Consider the following 15,901-nt stretch of genomic DNA (forward strand, 5'->3'; position numbering starts at 1 on the left):
CCAGGTTTCTTCCGATGGGACAAAATCTATTTCTGGCTCAAATGATCTGCCTTAAATGATCTTCAGGGTAGTGATGTTGTTGTCTGGCTCAGTTACTGCTTCTGATGCTTGAATCTTCCCAGACCTAAACTACTCTCCCTCACTCCACCTAGCTCTTGATTCATGGGCCTACCTCTAGCTCCAGAGTTAGCATATCTCTCTGAGGTGTGCTGGCTTGTATATACCCTGGTGCACAATTCCAGCTCTGCTTGAGCCCAGTCACCATGTTACTGGTTGGGCTCTACTATTAGCACCCACACTTCTTGCCTATATGACTCTTCTGTTTCGAGACTCTTGATGCTGTCACCATCAAGTCAACTCAATTCTACTTTTTTCATGCCCCATTGGTTGCTTGATGGAAACAAATTAATAGAAAATTCAAGGGAATTTTGAATTTTCTACAGACAGACTCTCAGAACTAATGAGTTTAGCAGGGTTGCTGAATACAAGATCACATACAAAAATTAATGGTGTCCTGGACTCCTAGACAAGATGGAGGCATAGGTATATGTGCTTCACCTCTGCGCACAACTACAGCAAAAATTACAACTAGACTACAAAACAAATAACACCCAGGTGCATCAGAAAACCAAGTTGTATGGAAGTCTGACAACCAAGGATTTAAAGAAGCCACAGTCATCTGGATGGATAGGAGGGGTGGAGACACAGAGGTGCAGAAGGTGCAGAGAGGTGGAGGAATGGGTGGTCCCACATTCACATGCAGTGGATAAAAATTGGAAAGGATACCACAGGAGTGAGCGATTCCAGCCCAGACCAGACCACACAGCCCAGGGTTTCAGCCAGGAAGATAAGTCCCCATCATTTCTGGATGCAAAAACAAGTGGAGATTGAGGTGGTGGAAGAAAGTTCAGATTCTCAAGAAACTTCTCTTAAAGGGCCTGCAATGGACTTAGAACTCATGCAGACCCATCCCCTCTGGGATTCAGCAGCAGGGCAACAGCTGGAAGTGCACAAGGGGCATATGGTGAGAAGTGGAGAAAGGGAAGTGACTGGCAAGGGGACAAGTGCCAGGAGACAGCTTCCTCCCAGGCAGTCTACAGAGGCGAGGCAGTGGCATTGTCCCCTCTCTGAGGGCTCCACCACACAGAGCTACAAAGCAGTGAAATGGGTTGCTCCACTCTGGAGACTTACTAAGTCTTTGCCCCACACAATTTACAGGTGCCTTTTCCACTATAGGCTACACTACTAAGACAGGGAGTCAATGCAGCTTTACCCAATACACAAATACAAACACAGTGAGGCTGCCAAATTGAGGAGATGAAAAAATATGGCCTAAATGAAAGAAAAGAACAAAACTCCAGGAAAAGAACTAAATGAAATGGAGATAAGCAAACTATCAGATGCAGAGTTCAAAATACTGGCTATCAAGATGCTCAAAGAACTTATTAGGTACCATAACAGCATGAAAAAGACCCAGACAGAAGTGAAGTTTGCATTAAGTGAAATAGAGAAAAATCCACAGGAAACCAACAGTAGAGGGGATGAAGCTGAGATGCAAATCATGATTTGGAATGTAAGGAAGAAAAAAGCATTCAATCAGAACAGCAAGAAGAAAAAACAATTAAAAAAAAAACCAAGAATAGAATAAGGAGTCTCTGGGACATCTCCAAACATACCAACATCCAAATCATAGGGGTGCCAGAAGGAGAAGAGGAAGATCAAGAAATTGAAAACTTATTTGTAAAAATAATGAAAGAAGACTTCCGGCAAAGATGGAGGTATAGGTAGATACACTGTGCCTCCTTGTACAACCAAAATAAGGACAACAAGAATTTAGAAACAAAATAATAACCAGAATTGACAGAAAATTGAACTGTATGGAAGTCAGAAAACCCAGGAGTTAAAATAGACACATTCATCCAGATTGGTAGGAGGGGTGGAGTCAGGCAGCCGGGCGGAGAGGGGTCTCAGCACAGAAAGCAGTGGCACTGGGTACATAAGGACACGCAGCCCTTATGTCCTGCGGGCACGCAGGACTGCAGTGGGTGGACCCTGGGCACGCAGGCAGCGGCTGGCAGACCCTGGGTGCAGGGTTGCAATGGGCAGACCCAGCAACTCGGAGATTGTGAAGCGAGGCACTGTGTGCAAGGCTGACCTGGTGGTTCCACATTCATGGGCAGATAAACCAGGCAAAATTGGGGATCAAGACAGATCCCACAACCCAGGGGCCCAGCACCAGGAAATAGAGCCTTGGAGCACTGACTGAAAACACCTGTGGGGGTTGAGGTGCTGGGAGAGACTCCCAGCCTCACAGGAGAGTTCATTGGAGAAACCCATGGGATACTAGAATGTACCCAAGCCCACCCACATGGGAATTAGCACCACAAAGGCCCAGTTCGCTTGGGGGAAGTGGCAGAAGGGACTGAAGTCCGACAGAAAGTGGAGCAAGAGCCATTGTTCCCTCTCAGACCCCACCCACACATACAATGTCACAACCCAGTGACTGGATTGCCCCGCCCTGGTGAACACCTAAGGCTCCGCCCCTCATATGTAACAGGCACAGCAAGACAAAAAAAAAGTGGGCCAAATGGAAGAACAAATCAAAGCCTCAGAGACAATACTTTTAAGCGACGAAGAGATAGTCCAGATGCACAGCTCAAAGCACTGGTGATCAGGATGCTCAAAGAATTGGTTGAATTTGGTCACAAATTAGATGAAAAAATGAAGGCTACACTAAGTGAAATGAAGGAAAATGCACAGAGAACCAATAGTGATGGGGAGAAAACTGGGTACCTCATTTTGCTCCCCTTTGCCCACCTCCACCCAGTCCCCGCCCCCCATTTCCTTCTGGCTATCACCTCACTACTGTCAGTGTCTATGGGTTGTGTCCATATGTTCTTTGGCTAATCTCTTCACCTTCTTTCATCTAGTCTCCCTGCCTCCATTCCCTCTGGTTCTACTTTGTTCATCATTTTATTTTGTTCATTAGATTCCATATAAATAGATGAGATCATATGGTATTTGTCCCTATCTGACTGGCTTATTTCACTTACCATAATAATCTCCAGGTCCATCCATGCTGTCACAAAAGGTAAGAGTTCCTTCTTTTTAATGGCTGCATAGTATTCCGTTGTGTAAATGTACCACAGTTTTTTATCTATTCATCCACTGCGGCACTTCGGCTGTTTCTAGATGTTGGGTATTGTAAATAAAGCTTCTGTGAATATAGGGGTGCATATATTCTTTCTGATTGGTGTTTCAGGATTCTTAGAATGTATTCCTAGATGTGGGATTGCTGGGCCATAAGGTAGTTTTATTTTTAACTTTCTGAGTAAACTTAATAATGTTTTCCACAGTGGCTGCACCAGTCTGCATTCTCACTGACAATGTACTAGGGTTACCTTTCTTCCCCCATCCTCACCAGCACTTGTCGTTTGTTGATTTATTGATGATGGCCATTTTGGCAGGTGTGAGATGATATCTCATTATGGTTTAATTTGCCTTTCTCTGATAAATAGTAATGTTGAGCATATTTTCATATGTCTATTGACCATCCGTATGTCCTCTTTGGAGAAGTCTCTATTCAGATTCTTTGCTCATTTTTTAAAATTGGAATATTTGTCTTCCTGGTGTTGAGTTGTGTTAAGTTCTTTATATGTTCTAGAGATGAAACCCTTGTGTGATGTATCATTGGCAAAATGTTCTCCCATATAGTGGGTTCCCTTTTCATTTTGTTGATGGTTTCTTTTGCTGTACAGAAGCTTTTTAGTTTGATATAGCCCCATTTATTTATTTTTCCTTTATTTCCCTTGCCCTAGGAGATATATTGGCAAAACTATTGCTTCAAGAGATGTCTGGGATTTTACTGGCTATGTTTTCTGCTAGGATTTTTGTTGTTTCACAACTGACATTCAAGTCTTTTATCCATTTTGAGTTTATTCTTGTATATGGTATAAGTCGATGGTCTAATTTCATTTTTTTTTGCATGTACCTGTCCAACTTTCCCAACACCATTTATTGAAGAGGCTATCTTTACTCCACTGTGTATTCTTGCCTCCTTTGTCAAATATTGACCATAAAGATGTGGGTTGATTTCTGGGCTCTCTATTCTGTTCCATTGATCTATGTGTCTGTTCTTATGCCAGTACCAGGCTGTTTTGATTATAATGGTCTTGTAGTATAGTTTGATATTAGGTATTGTGATACCTCCAACTTTGTTCTTCTTTGCCCAGATTGCTAAGGCCATCTGGGGTCTTTTTTGGTTCCATACAAGTTTTGGAACATTTGTTCTAGATCTGTGAAATATGCCATTTCCTTTATACAATTTTAATTTGCAAAAATCTGTGACATTTTAATAGCAATTGCACTGACTCTATAGATTACTTTGGGTAGTATAGACATTTTAATGATGTTAATTTTTCCAATCCATGAATACAGTATATGCTTCCACTTATTTGTATCTTTCTCAGTTTCTTTCTTCAATAGCCTATAATTTTCTGAGTACAGGTCTTTTATCTCCTTTAAATTTATTCCCAGGTACCTTATTTTTTTGTTGTTGTTGCAGTAATAAATGGGATTTTCTTAGTCTCTCTTTGTGATAGTTCATTATTGGTGTATAAAAACGCCACTGACATCTGAATATTGATTTTGTATCCTGCTACTTTGCCAAATTCATTTATTTAATCTTGTATTTTTTTTTGGTGGAGTCTTCAGGGTTTTCTATGTACAATATTATGTCATCTGTGAATAATGGCCATTTTCTTTCCTTCTTTCCAATTTGGATGCTGCTTATTTCTTCTTCTTGTCTGATCATTGTGGCTAGGGCTGCCAGTACTATGTTGAATAAGTGTAGTGAAAGCAGACATACTTGTCTTGTTCCTGATCTTAAGGGAAACATTTTTAGTTTTTGCTCATTGAATATGATGTTGGGAGTAGGTTTTTTGTATATGGTGTTTATTGTGTTGACATATGATCCATGTATTTCCACTTTGCTGAGTTTTTATCATAAATGGGTGCTGGATTTTATTAAATGCTTTTCCCACATCTATTGATATAATCATGTGATTTTTATCTTTCATTTTGTTTATGTAATGTATCATATATGTTGTTTTGCAAATATTGTACCAATCTTGCATTCCAAGAATAAATCCCACTTGATCATGGTATATAATCTTTTTAATGTATTGCTGGATTTGGTTTGCTCATATTTTGTTGAAGATTTTAGCATCTATGTTTATCAGGGATATTGGCCTATAATTTTCTTTCTTTGTAGTGTCTTTGTCTGGTTTTGGAATTAGGATAATACTGGCTTCATAGAAAGAGCTTGGAAGTCTTGTCCTCCTCTTGAATTTTTGTGAATAGTTTCAGGGGGATAGGTTTGTTCTTCTTTGTATGTTTGGTAAAATTTGCCCGTGATGCCATCTAGTCCAGAACTTTTGTTTGCTGAGAGTTTTTTGATTACTGCTTCAATTTTATTAGCTGTAATCAATCTAGTCAAGTTTTCTGACTCTTCCTGATTTAGTTTTAGAAGACCATATGTTTCTGGGAATTTGTCCATTTCACTCAGGTTGTCCAGTTTGTTGGCATGTTGTCGTTTATGGTATTTCCTTACAGTCCTTTGTATTTCTGTGATACCAGTTGTTACTTTTCCTCTTTCATTTCTGATTTTATTTATTTGGGTCCTCTCTCTTTTTCTTGATGAGTCTGGTTAAAGGTTTGTCAATCTTGCTTATCTTTTCAAAGAACCTGTTCTTGGTTTTATTGATCTTTTGTATTGTTTTTGTAGTCTTTATGTTATTTATTTTTACTCTGATTTTTATTATTTTTTCCCTCTGCTTACTCTGGGCTTTGTGTTTCTTTTTCTAGTTGTCTTAGGTATAGGGTTAGATTGTTTACTTGATGTTTTTATTGCTTTTTTGAGGTAGGCCTGTAATGCTATGAACTTCCCACTCAGGACTGCTTTTGCTCTGTCCTGTAAATTTTGGATTGCTATATGTAAGTTTTGTTTATTTTTATACATTGACTATTTGGCTTATATTCCAAATATATTGTGCAGATATAGTATATAAATATATTTACATTGATATATAAACATGTATATACAGATTTATTTAATTATATGTATATTGTTTCTATTCTTTTTCCTTTATACAATTTCAATTTGCAAAAGTCTGTGACTTGACAAAAGATCAATAAGCAAACGTATTTTGGCACCTGGAGGTAAATGCGCTCTTATAAAAGCCCCTGAAGCTTGACTGGATAATACTTTTGACTAAAATATCACAGTGGAAGGGTATGTTGTACTCAAGAGAAAAATTATTGGAGAATGAGTGCAAAAATTGCCTTCTATGTCAAGAAGGCTGAACCTTGGTAGAAATCATTGACCTTAGGATGTATTGCATTTCGTGGGGGCAGACAGGATGTGAAAGATCTGCTTTTGTTTTCTAGGTAGGCAGTGAGAGGGAAGTGGCAGTGGACAGCTTTGAGGAAATAGTAACTTGCCAAAGTTTCCTAGGGGAGAGTCCCAGGTGGGGTGGGCCTGGAAGTTGGATACTGACACAGGAGTTCATTCCCATAAGGAGGTGGATCAGTGGGGAAGGGAGACACTTGGAGCTGTCCAGGACTGCTTCCTTGTGCATTCAGGGATCCAGGTGCTCTAGACCTTGCTTTCTATTCTGCCCTCCTCTGGTGCTTTCATCCTCTGAGTTGATGCCTGTATTGGGCAGAGTGGAAGTGGAAGAGTCAAGGGCCCCCTCTCTTGAGCTGTTGCCTTTTTATTTAGGGAAAGAATGCTGTCCTTGTAGTCTCATTGTACAGAATTATATTACATAGCCACTTCTCTGGATTGAGCCTGCAGAAGCATATTTAGATCTCCAGTCTCTCTGATAAAAAAATGCATGGCAGAGGGAGGCAGTGGGTAGCTCTCCGGTAGCTAATCTACAGTGTTCATTTCTAAGGGAAGTAGGTGGTTCCACAGGTGCCCCCAAACCAAAAGTGAACAATGAAAATATAAAGCAAAGAAAAACCGAGAAGTTAAAATGTGGGTAACAGAGCAAAGCAAGAGTATTAGGTAAATGTGACAGTTAACTTTTGGTGTGTGTATAATGTTGGCCAGGTTTTGAAACCTTGACACAGAGTCTTGGCTTTGCCTCCTTTAAAAAATATACCCATTTAGCTGCGGCCAGCTTGGCTCACTTGGCTCGGTGTTGTCTCACAAATTGAAAGGTTGCTCCTTCAGTTCCTGGTCAGGGCACATGCCAGAGATGCAGGTTTGCCCCTGGTTGGGGGGCATCTGAAAGGCATCCAATCAATGTTTCTCTCTCACATCGATGTTTATCTTCCTCTCTTCCTCTCTCCCTTCCCTTCTCTCTAAAATAAAAATAAATAAGCAAATAAAATATACATTTAATATTTAAATTTAGTGTTTTAAAAAATTCCATATAAGCATAGTGTGAAGACCAAAATAATTCTCCAAGACTTAGCAGAAAACCCAAAGAAAACCCAGAAGTCCCCTTTACCTTCCATTGTTGGTTTCCAGAGGAAGCCATCTTAAACTGAGACCTTTTTTTCTTGGCTTTTTTAGCTCAAGATTCATTTTTTCCATTGACTCTCCATCTCTTTTTTTAATATATTTTATTGATTATGCTATTACACTTGTCCCATTTTCCCCCCTCCACCCTGTACACCCTTTCCCACCCATATCCCCCCCTTCAGTCATGCCCATGTGTCATACTTAAAAGTTCTTTAGCTTCTACATTTCCCATACTATTCTTACCCTCCCCCTATCTATTTTCAACCTACATTCGATGTTACTTGTTCTCTGTACCTTTTCCCCCTCTCTCCTCCTCCCACTCCCCTGTTGCTAACCCTTCATGTGATCTCCATTTCTGTGGTTCTGTTCCTGTTCTAGTTGTTTGCTTAGTTTGCTTTTGTTTTAGGTGTGCTCATTAATAACTGTGAGTTTGCTGTCATTTTACTGTTCATATTTTTTATCTTCTTTTTTTGGATAAGTCTCTTCATTTCATATAATAAGGGCTTGGTGATGATGAAGTCCTTTAACTTGACCTTATCTGAAAAGCACTTTATCTGTCCTTCCATTCTAAATGAAAGCTTTGCTGGATAGAGCAATCTGGGATGTAGGTCCTTGCCTTTCATGACTTGGAATACTTCTTTCCAGCCCCTTCTTGCCTACAAGGTCTCTTTTGAGAAATCAGCTGACAGTCTGATGGGAACTCCTTTGTAGGTTACTGTCCCCTGATCTCTTGCTGCTTCTAGGATTCTCTCCTTCATTTTTACCTTGGCTAATGTAATGATGATGTGCCTTGATGTGTTTTTTCTTGGGTCCAACTTCTTTGGGACTCTCTGAGCTTCCTGGATTTCTTGGAAGTCTATTTCCTTTGCCAGAATGGGGAAGTTCTCCTTTATTATTTGTTCAAATATGTGCTCAATCTGTTGCTTTTCCTCTTGCCTTTCTGGTACCCCTATAATTCGGATGTTGGAACGTTTAAAGATGTCCTGGAGGTTCCTAATCTTCTCCTCATTTTTTTGAATTGTTATTTCTTCATTCTTTCCTGCTTGGTTGTTTTTTTCTTCCTTCTGGTCCACTCTATTGTTTTGAGTCCCAGTTTCCTTCCCTTCACTATTGGTTCTCCGTGCATCTTCCTCCATCTCTTTTATGGTAACCTGCATTTTTGCATGTAATTTGCACCCAAAATCAACCAATTCCGTGAGCTTCCTGATCACCAGTGTTTTGAACTGTGCATCTGATAGGTTGGCTATTTCTTGGTTGCTCAAAAGGATGAGTCCTGGGGGACTGATTTGTTCTTCTGTTTCAGCCATCTCTCTCCCTCTCTCTCTCTCTCTCTTTTTTTTGTTTTTGGTCTGGTTGCTCCCCATATGGTGAGGAGCGGAGCCTTAGGTGTTCACCAGGGCTGGGCACCCCAGTTGCTAGATTGTGATGTTGTATGTGGGGGCGGGGGCAGGGGCAGCGGCGGGAGGGAACAATGGCGGTAGTTCCATTCTCCTGGGATCTCAGTCCCTTATCTGGGATCCTGGGTTGTGTGCTCTGCCCTGGTTCACAATGCCACCTCACTGGGTCTGCCAGTCACTGCTTACATACTCAGGGTCCACCGCTGCGTCCCAGAAGGCTTACGCGCTCCCGGTTGCCTTATGTGCCCAGTTCCCCCCATCTCCACGCGTTGTGACCCATGCTGCTCCTCCTCTCAGACCCTCCTACCGGTCTGGAAGAACGGTCCACTTCAACTTCTTGGCTGTCCGACTTCCATTCAGATAAATTCTCTGTCAGTTCTGGGTATTATCCTGGCTCTAAGTTGTTGTTCTAATCTTAGTTGTGCGTGGAGGTACGGTGCGTCCATCTATGCCTCCATCTTGCCGGAAGTCCCCTCTGTCTCTTCACTGAGGTTTTAACTAGATATCTTTCTTAGGCTGTGGTAATTTGGCACAAAATTTTTGGTCATAATTTTCTTCTTCTCTGTGATAACATTTTTTTCTAGTGAATATTATTAGCCATTTTTCTGTTTTAAGTTTTTTTTCTTTTACACTGAATTTTCTTGCATCTTGGTGTTGGGAGCCGACCAACAGCTGACCTTTGACACAGTCAGGTTGGATGAGACACATCTGCACAGCAGAGGCAACTGTGGTTGGATCTCCTGTCTATCTCTTCTTGTATGCCTGTCCCTGCTAGCAATAGGTGGTGGGGTTTCGGGATACCTGTGTGTTATAACAAAAAATCTGCACGATGCCTGTGATTCTGCACGAAATGACTTGCTGACCACAGAATAGAGACCCCTAGCAACCCTAATGTTGCCTGCTTCCCCTACCTGGGAACTTAAGGACAAAATTAAACTATGGGCAGACCAACTGCCAGAACGCTGAAGGAAGCTGTTGCTCAGAATGTTTCTTCGGGAGTCATCACTTGAAAGCTTAAGATTCTAGCCACTACCCCTCCCATACCCTGGACAGGAGTGTATAGAAGCAAGGAGTTCTAGTTGAAAATAATAATCTCAATACATGGAAATGAACACAAAATGTGCCTCCCCCCAAGATGTATAAATCAAAAAACCTAGGCAAAAAAACAGTTACCTACCTGAGATAAATTTAACCTTAATGGATAATAGTTGATTTCTATATACCTATAAATCACCCCTTGCACCCTTTTAATGTAGACCAATCCCTAGAATTTTAATAGATACCTAGTTACTAATTGGCACCTGAAAGTTTATGCCCATATAGCTTCGTTGGCTATCTGATGAATGACCCTCTTGGTCAAAATAGCGTTTGTTTAATATGGTTGATCTGTGGGACCTCCCGTAATTTTTGGTTATTTCTTTGTTTAACATGATTGATCTGTAAAACCTTCTGTGTTTTTAGAAATTATTTCTGTGGTAACCGTTTCTGTTTTAATAATCACACTATGCATTGAATGGTGTATAACCTCCCCTATAAAAATAAAGATTGATTTTTCTCGGTGAGTCAGTTGGGCTCAAAAAGCCTGGCTGTCCTCCAGCACTCCACCCTGTGTCTCACTTCAGTCTCTTCACCTTAGCCGTGCATCCTTAGGGGACCCTGAGACCCTGCCGAGGCTACACCCCGGCATCCTGGTGTAAAGTTTGTTTTGATACAAAAATATTTTTGTTATGGAAAATTGAAAATATATAAAGAAGCACAGTAAAGAGTGCAATGAATTCTCCTATACCCCCATACCCAGTTTCAATTATCAGCAGTTCACAGGCATATAATTCCATCTTCGTCCTACTTACTTGACCCTTCTTATATTATTATTATTAGTAGTAGTAGTAGCAGTAGTAGTAGTAGTAGTAGTAGTAAAAGATACATAACATAAAGTTTACTGTTGTAACCATTTTTAAGCATACTGATCTGTGGAATGAAATACATTCCCATTCTCGTGCAACTCTCACCATCATCCATCTCTAGAACTTTTTAATCTTCCCAAAATGAAACTGCTTATGCATTAAACAATAACTCTATTCATTTTCTCCACAGTTATCCCTGGGAACCAGGAGTAAAATGTACTTCCTACCTTTATGAATTTGACTACTCTAGGTACCTCATATAATGGAATCATACAACACTTATCCTTTTGTGACTTGCTTATTTTACTTAGCACAATGTGTTCAAGGTTCAAACATGTTATAGCATGTGCCAAAATTTCCTTCCATTTTAAGGCTGAATAATATCCCATGGTTTGTATATGCCACATTTTGTTTATACATTCATCTCTCAAAGGACATGGGTTACTTTTACCCTTTGGCTATTGTAAATGGTGTTTTTATGAACATGAATGTACAAATATCTGCTTGAGTCTCTGCTTTCAATGCTTTTGGGGATATACCCAGAAGTGGAGTCGCTGCATCATATAGTAGTTCTATGGTCAACTTTTTGAGGAACTGCCATACTGTTTTCCATGGTGGCTGCACCATTTAACACTACTACCAGCAATGCACAAGGGTTTCGATGTCTCCACAGCTTCTCCAACACATTTTATGTTTTTTAAAAATAATAGACATTCTAGTAATTCTAAATTGGTTCCTGTATTATTTTTGAAGCAAATCCCAGACATCATAACATTTTACTCACAAATATTTCAGTATGTATTACTAAAAAATAACCTCCCTTTCAAAAATATAATTCTAACCTAAACAATTAATAAAAATTCTTCAGCATCAAATATCCAGTCAATATTCACAATTTCAACTATTTCAGAAGTGTAATAGTTCTTTTATTAACTTTTCATTTGGATCTGGAGCCACATAATATTCATATATCATTATTACTTGTTGTCACTCAAGTCTTAAATCTATAGTTTCTTTCAATTCTCTTTATTTTTCTTGCAATTTATTTGTTGAAGAAATTGTATTTCTTTTTTAAAATTTTTAGCTCTTCACAGTTTTTTAAAAAGATTTTATTTATTTATTTTTAGAGAGGGAAGGGAGGGAGAAAGAGAGAGAGAGAGAGAGAGAGAGAGAGAGAGAGAGAGAGAGACATCAATGTGTGGTTGCTGAGGGCCGTTGCCTGCAACCTAGGCATGTGCCCTGACTGGGAATCGAACCTGTGATGCTTTGGTTCGCAGCCCGAGCTCAATCCACTGAGCTACGCCAGCCAGGGCAGAAATTGTATTTCTTAATAAATTATGCTATAGTCTGGATTTTGGCAGTACATCTGTGTAGTATTTAATATGTTCTACTATATTTCCTTGCAAATTAGTAGTGGAATGTAGAGACTTGATCAGATTCAGTTTCAATTTTTTGACAAGACCACTTTGGCGGCATTGTGTTCTTTTATCAGGAGACTTACAGTATCTGGCTGTCTCCTATTGTGATACTAGCAGTCATTGATGTTCATTGTTTAAATACATATGATCAAACATGGTAGTTATTGGTTACACGTTGCTGGATAAAGTAAATAAGTAAAACTGATCGTAATGACTGCTAGTATCACAAAAGTATCCATTCAGATCTCCTGGTAAAAGAACATAACACTATGTAAGTGGTCTTATCAGATTCAAAATAAATAAAAAAAAATTCAGTTGCCAGTTGCACTAGCCACATGTCAAATGCTTAATAACTCATGTTACTGTGTTAGGGCAGCTATAGAACATTTTCATCAACACAGAAAGTTCTATTGGACAATAGTAGTCTAGATCAAATAATTTGTTAAGAGTTGTTATATGGTGCTATTCTATTTCTAACATTGATTTTACATTTACTAGCTGGAAAACCTCTATAATGGGAAGTTTCCCTTTATCTACTATTTGGTCACCAGTGATACAGTTCATGTTAGAAAATCAAGATGGAGCTTAGTTTATTTCCTTTAATGAGATTGATTCTGCAAGTAAGCAAATTTCAACTGGTGTGCCAGTTGCAATGCCTCACTATTTAGTCAGGGGCACTGATATTTTTTCCTTTAGGCTGTCAAATAAAAAAATGACAACAACCAACAAAACAATAGCTGCCCAATGTGAAGGAATCAAAATTATACCTATTTTTTTGTCAGATTGGCAAAAAATATAATATATTTTTGGTGTACCACAGAATTTTAGTAATTAGTTTATGTGTGCCGTGAGGTGACAAAGGTTGAAAATCACTGCTATAAGTTATAAACCAATAAACAATACTTACATCAACTTAATTATTTAAGTATTGTTCACTGCAGAGCCAACTGATGGTTTTACACCCTCTTTTTAAAAAACAATGGTTATACTCTCCCCCCACCCAGTTTCTTCCCCTTTAGTTTCTAAATCCCTTTCTCTTTCATTGCACTATTTTACATGATCATACTCATAATTTTCTACCCCAGTTCTACATCATGTTTATTCTAAGATTCTTTTTTTCCTCTTGAGGGCTATTCCTTGAATTATTCTTACTGTTGGAACTTCTCTCTTCATTGCCTTTTGAGGTTATATATACTTTTCCCTGAATCTTATACCTTCCTTTTTCTTGGCTCATTTCATTGGTTTGGTAAATATATCCTTCTAAAGTCACTTCCTAAAAAGAGTTTGTAGCAATGTTTTTACTATATATTTACTTGTTTGATAGTTTAGTTGGACAGAGAATTCTAATTTTAAATTCTGGACTCTCATATAGTAAGTTAAAAACAAGTATTATTCCTTGTTAATTTCAACATCATTCCTTGTCTTTCAGTAGACAGGATTTCATCCTCTGCCCTTGGGCAAGGTAAGAAAGATTATCAAGGAATATTCTGGTATTCTGTGTGGGATTTTATCAAATAGCTTTCAAATAGATGAATGTAAGTGGACATTAATTTCATACATAATATTTTTCAAATGCTATACAATCTGAATGTATAAACATTAAACAACAGATGGTAGGCTGTCATATATGCTTTAAATGAGTAACAAGTGTTTCAGTGTTTCTCCCAAAGCCAGCTTCATTGGTCTGAGAGTAGGCAGTAGAAGTAAGAGTGGTTCCTCTCTCACCCCAAGTGACTCACTACTCAAATTTTTGCTTCCCATTCCCACAACATCAGGCTCTGCTGGTTTAGAGGTCTAGGTTCCCAAGTGAAGAACTCTTCCACTGGGGATACTGCAGTGGTTCAGTTAAACTGACAGCTGAGACTGCTACCTGGCCACTTGGGGGTCTTCATGCCAGTGAACCAACAGCCAAGGGGTCACTCTACTGGCTAGAGTGATTGAATGATCCTGAGAGTCAAGCAGTTGCCACTAAAAAAAAGGAAGTGAGCATTTCTGGGATGCAGAAGATATATTGGGACATCTCTTACTTTTCCCTGGTCCTGTGATTAAAATCAATAGAGAATAATAATACAATCCCAGGAGGACTGCTAATGGCTTGAAGACTTCAGGAATAAAGATTTGGGCCACTTCACCATGTGAAGAACTTGACCAGCTAAAATGCTTACTGAAGGCGGAGAAATAGGTGGTGGAGGAGTCATTGAAAATACTGTCTACTACCATGCCGCCAGTAGCAGAAATAAGGACTAATTATTTGCACTTTCTTCTTGTTTTGATATAAATACTCTTGTGTGTATATTAACCAATATTTTTCCTTCTCCCTCTCATTCCTCTATCCTCTAACATGTGTTAATAGTAGTTCACCTTTTACCTCAGTATTGAAGTTACAGATATCAAAGTATGGTTCAGCTAGAAGAGACATGAAAAATGTCCAAAGATGATTAAAGGGAATTTGTATCTTGGAGATAGGTTAAGTTGTTTTTGGTTGTATGAGGGATAGTTGCATCTTGTTAAGTGAAAGCATGCTTTTTCTATTGTGTTTTTTTGAAGTCAAGTACAGCTTAAATGGGTATTACAGATGCCAAATCTATGAAGCATAGACTTTGGTGGCTTTGTAGTGTGTCAGCTTATCTAAGCTGGAGCTAAATTTCTCAGAATTCCTCACTCTGTATGACTCTAAATCGGTGTTGTCTGCAAGAGATATGTTATGTGAATCTGGAAGCAAGCAGTATAGCAGAGCTGTATTTATTACTCTCTGGAGGCGAATGCACTGTGTGAGGCAGGTAGGCTGCTTGCCCGAGCTGGTACTGATCTGCTAGCTGAGTTGGTGGGTGTGAGGTGGCAGTGAGGCCGGTGGCTTCCCTGGTGCTCAGAGGATCTCCTCCTTGAACTTTTGGCATTCTGGGAACTGCATATGCAGCCCTGGGTGCAATATATCAGTTTCTTCTGCAGGTTACCTGTGACATCAAAGCTGGAGGTGATAGTAGAGACATGGGTTCCAATTTTCCCTCAGGTTCCTTTGCTCTTTTTCACATTAAGTTTTTCTTCCCTGGCTGACTTGGGGTGACTTTAGGCTCAACATTAGCTGCAGGGGCAATGGATGCTCCACAGCTCCCACAATTGCATAGAATAGTTCTCATGGTGCTTTTCTCACTGAACCACACCCTAAAGACAGCTCAGCAGGGATGTAGGAACAGAGTGGGGTTCTTATGCCAAAGGCCATTCAGTTTTCATGGGAGGAAGATACGTAATTTTTCTAGTATCAAAATTTATGACTTTTATTCAAAGATGCTTCTTCAAAGACTGCTTACCAAAACAATGTAATTTTTGTCATTTCCTTCTTTAAGGAAAAATAATATATGTAATTATTATAGCAAACTTGGTAGATTTGGTAATCACCAGGATACTGATAACATTTTGGTGACTGTCCTTCAAGTCTTTCTCCAAGTCATATATCTATAATGTGTATGTACACATAAACATATTTTAGTTTTATAAAAATGGAATCTCATGTAAATTGTTATATAAAACAGACTTCTCCTAACAGCTTATCTTAAATATTTATCTCTAAATAATTAAGTGGTTTCCAACTCAAGAACATAACTTTTAATTACTTTATAGCATTCTATTGCATAAGTATATCATAATTATTTA

Source organism: Phyllostomus discolor, chromosome 4, assembly GCF_004126475.2.
Source record: "Phyllostomus discolor isolate MPI-MPIP mPhyDis1 chromosome 4, mPhyDis1.pri.v3, whole genome shotgun sequence".
NCBI classification, from domain to species: domain Eukaryota; kingdom Metazoa; phylum Chordata; class Mammalia; order Chiroptera; family Phyllostomidae; genus Phyllostomus; species Phyllostomus discolor.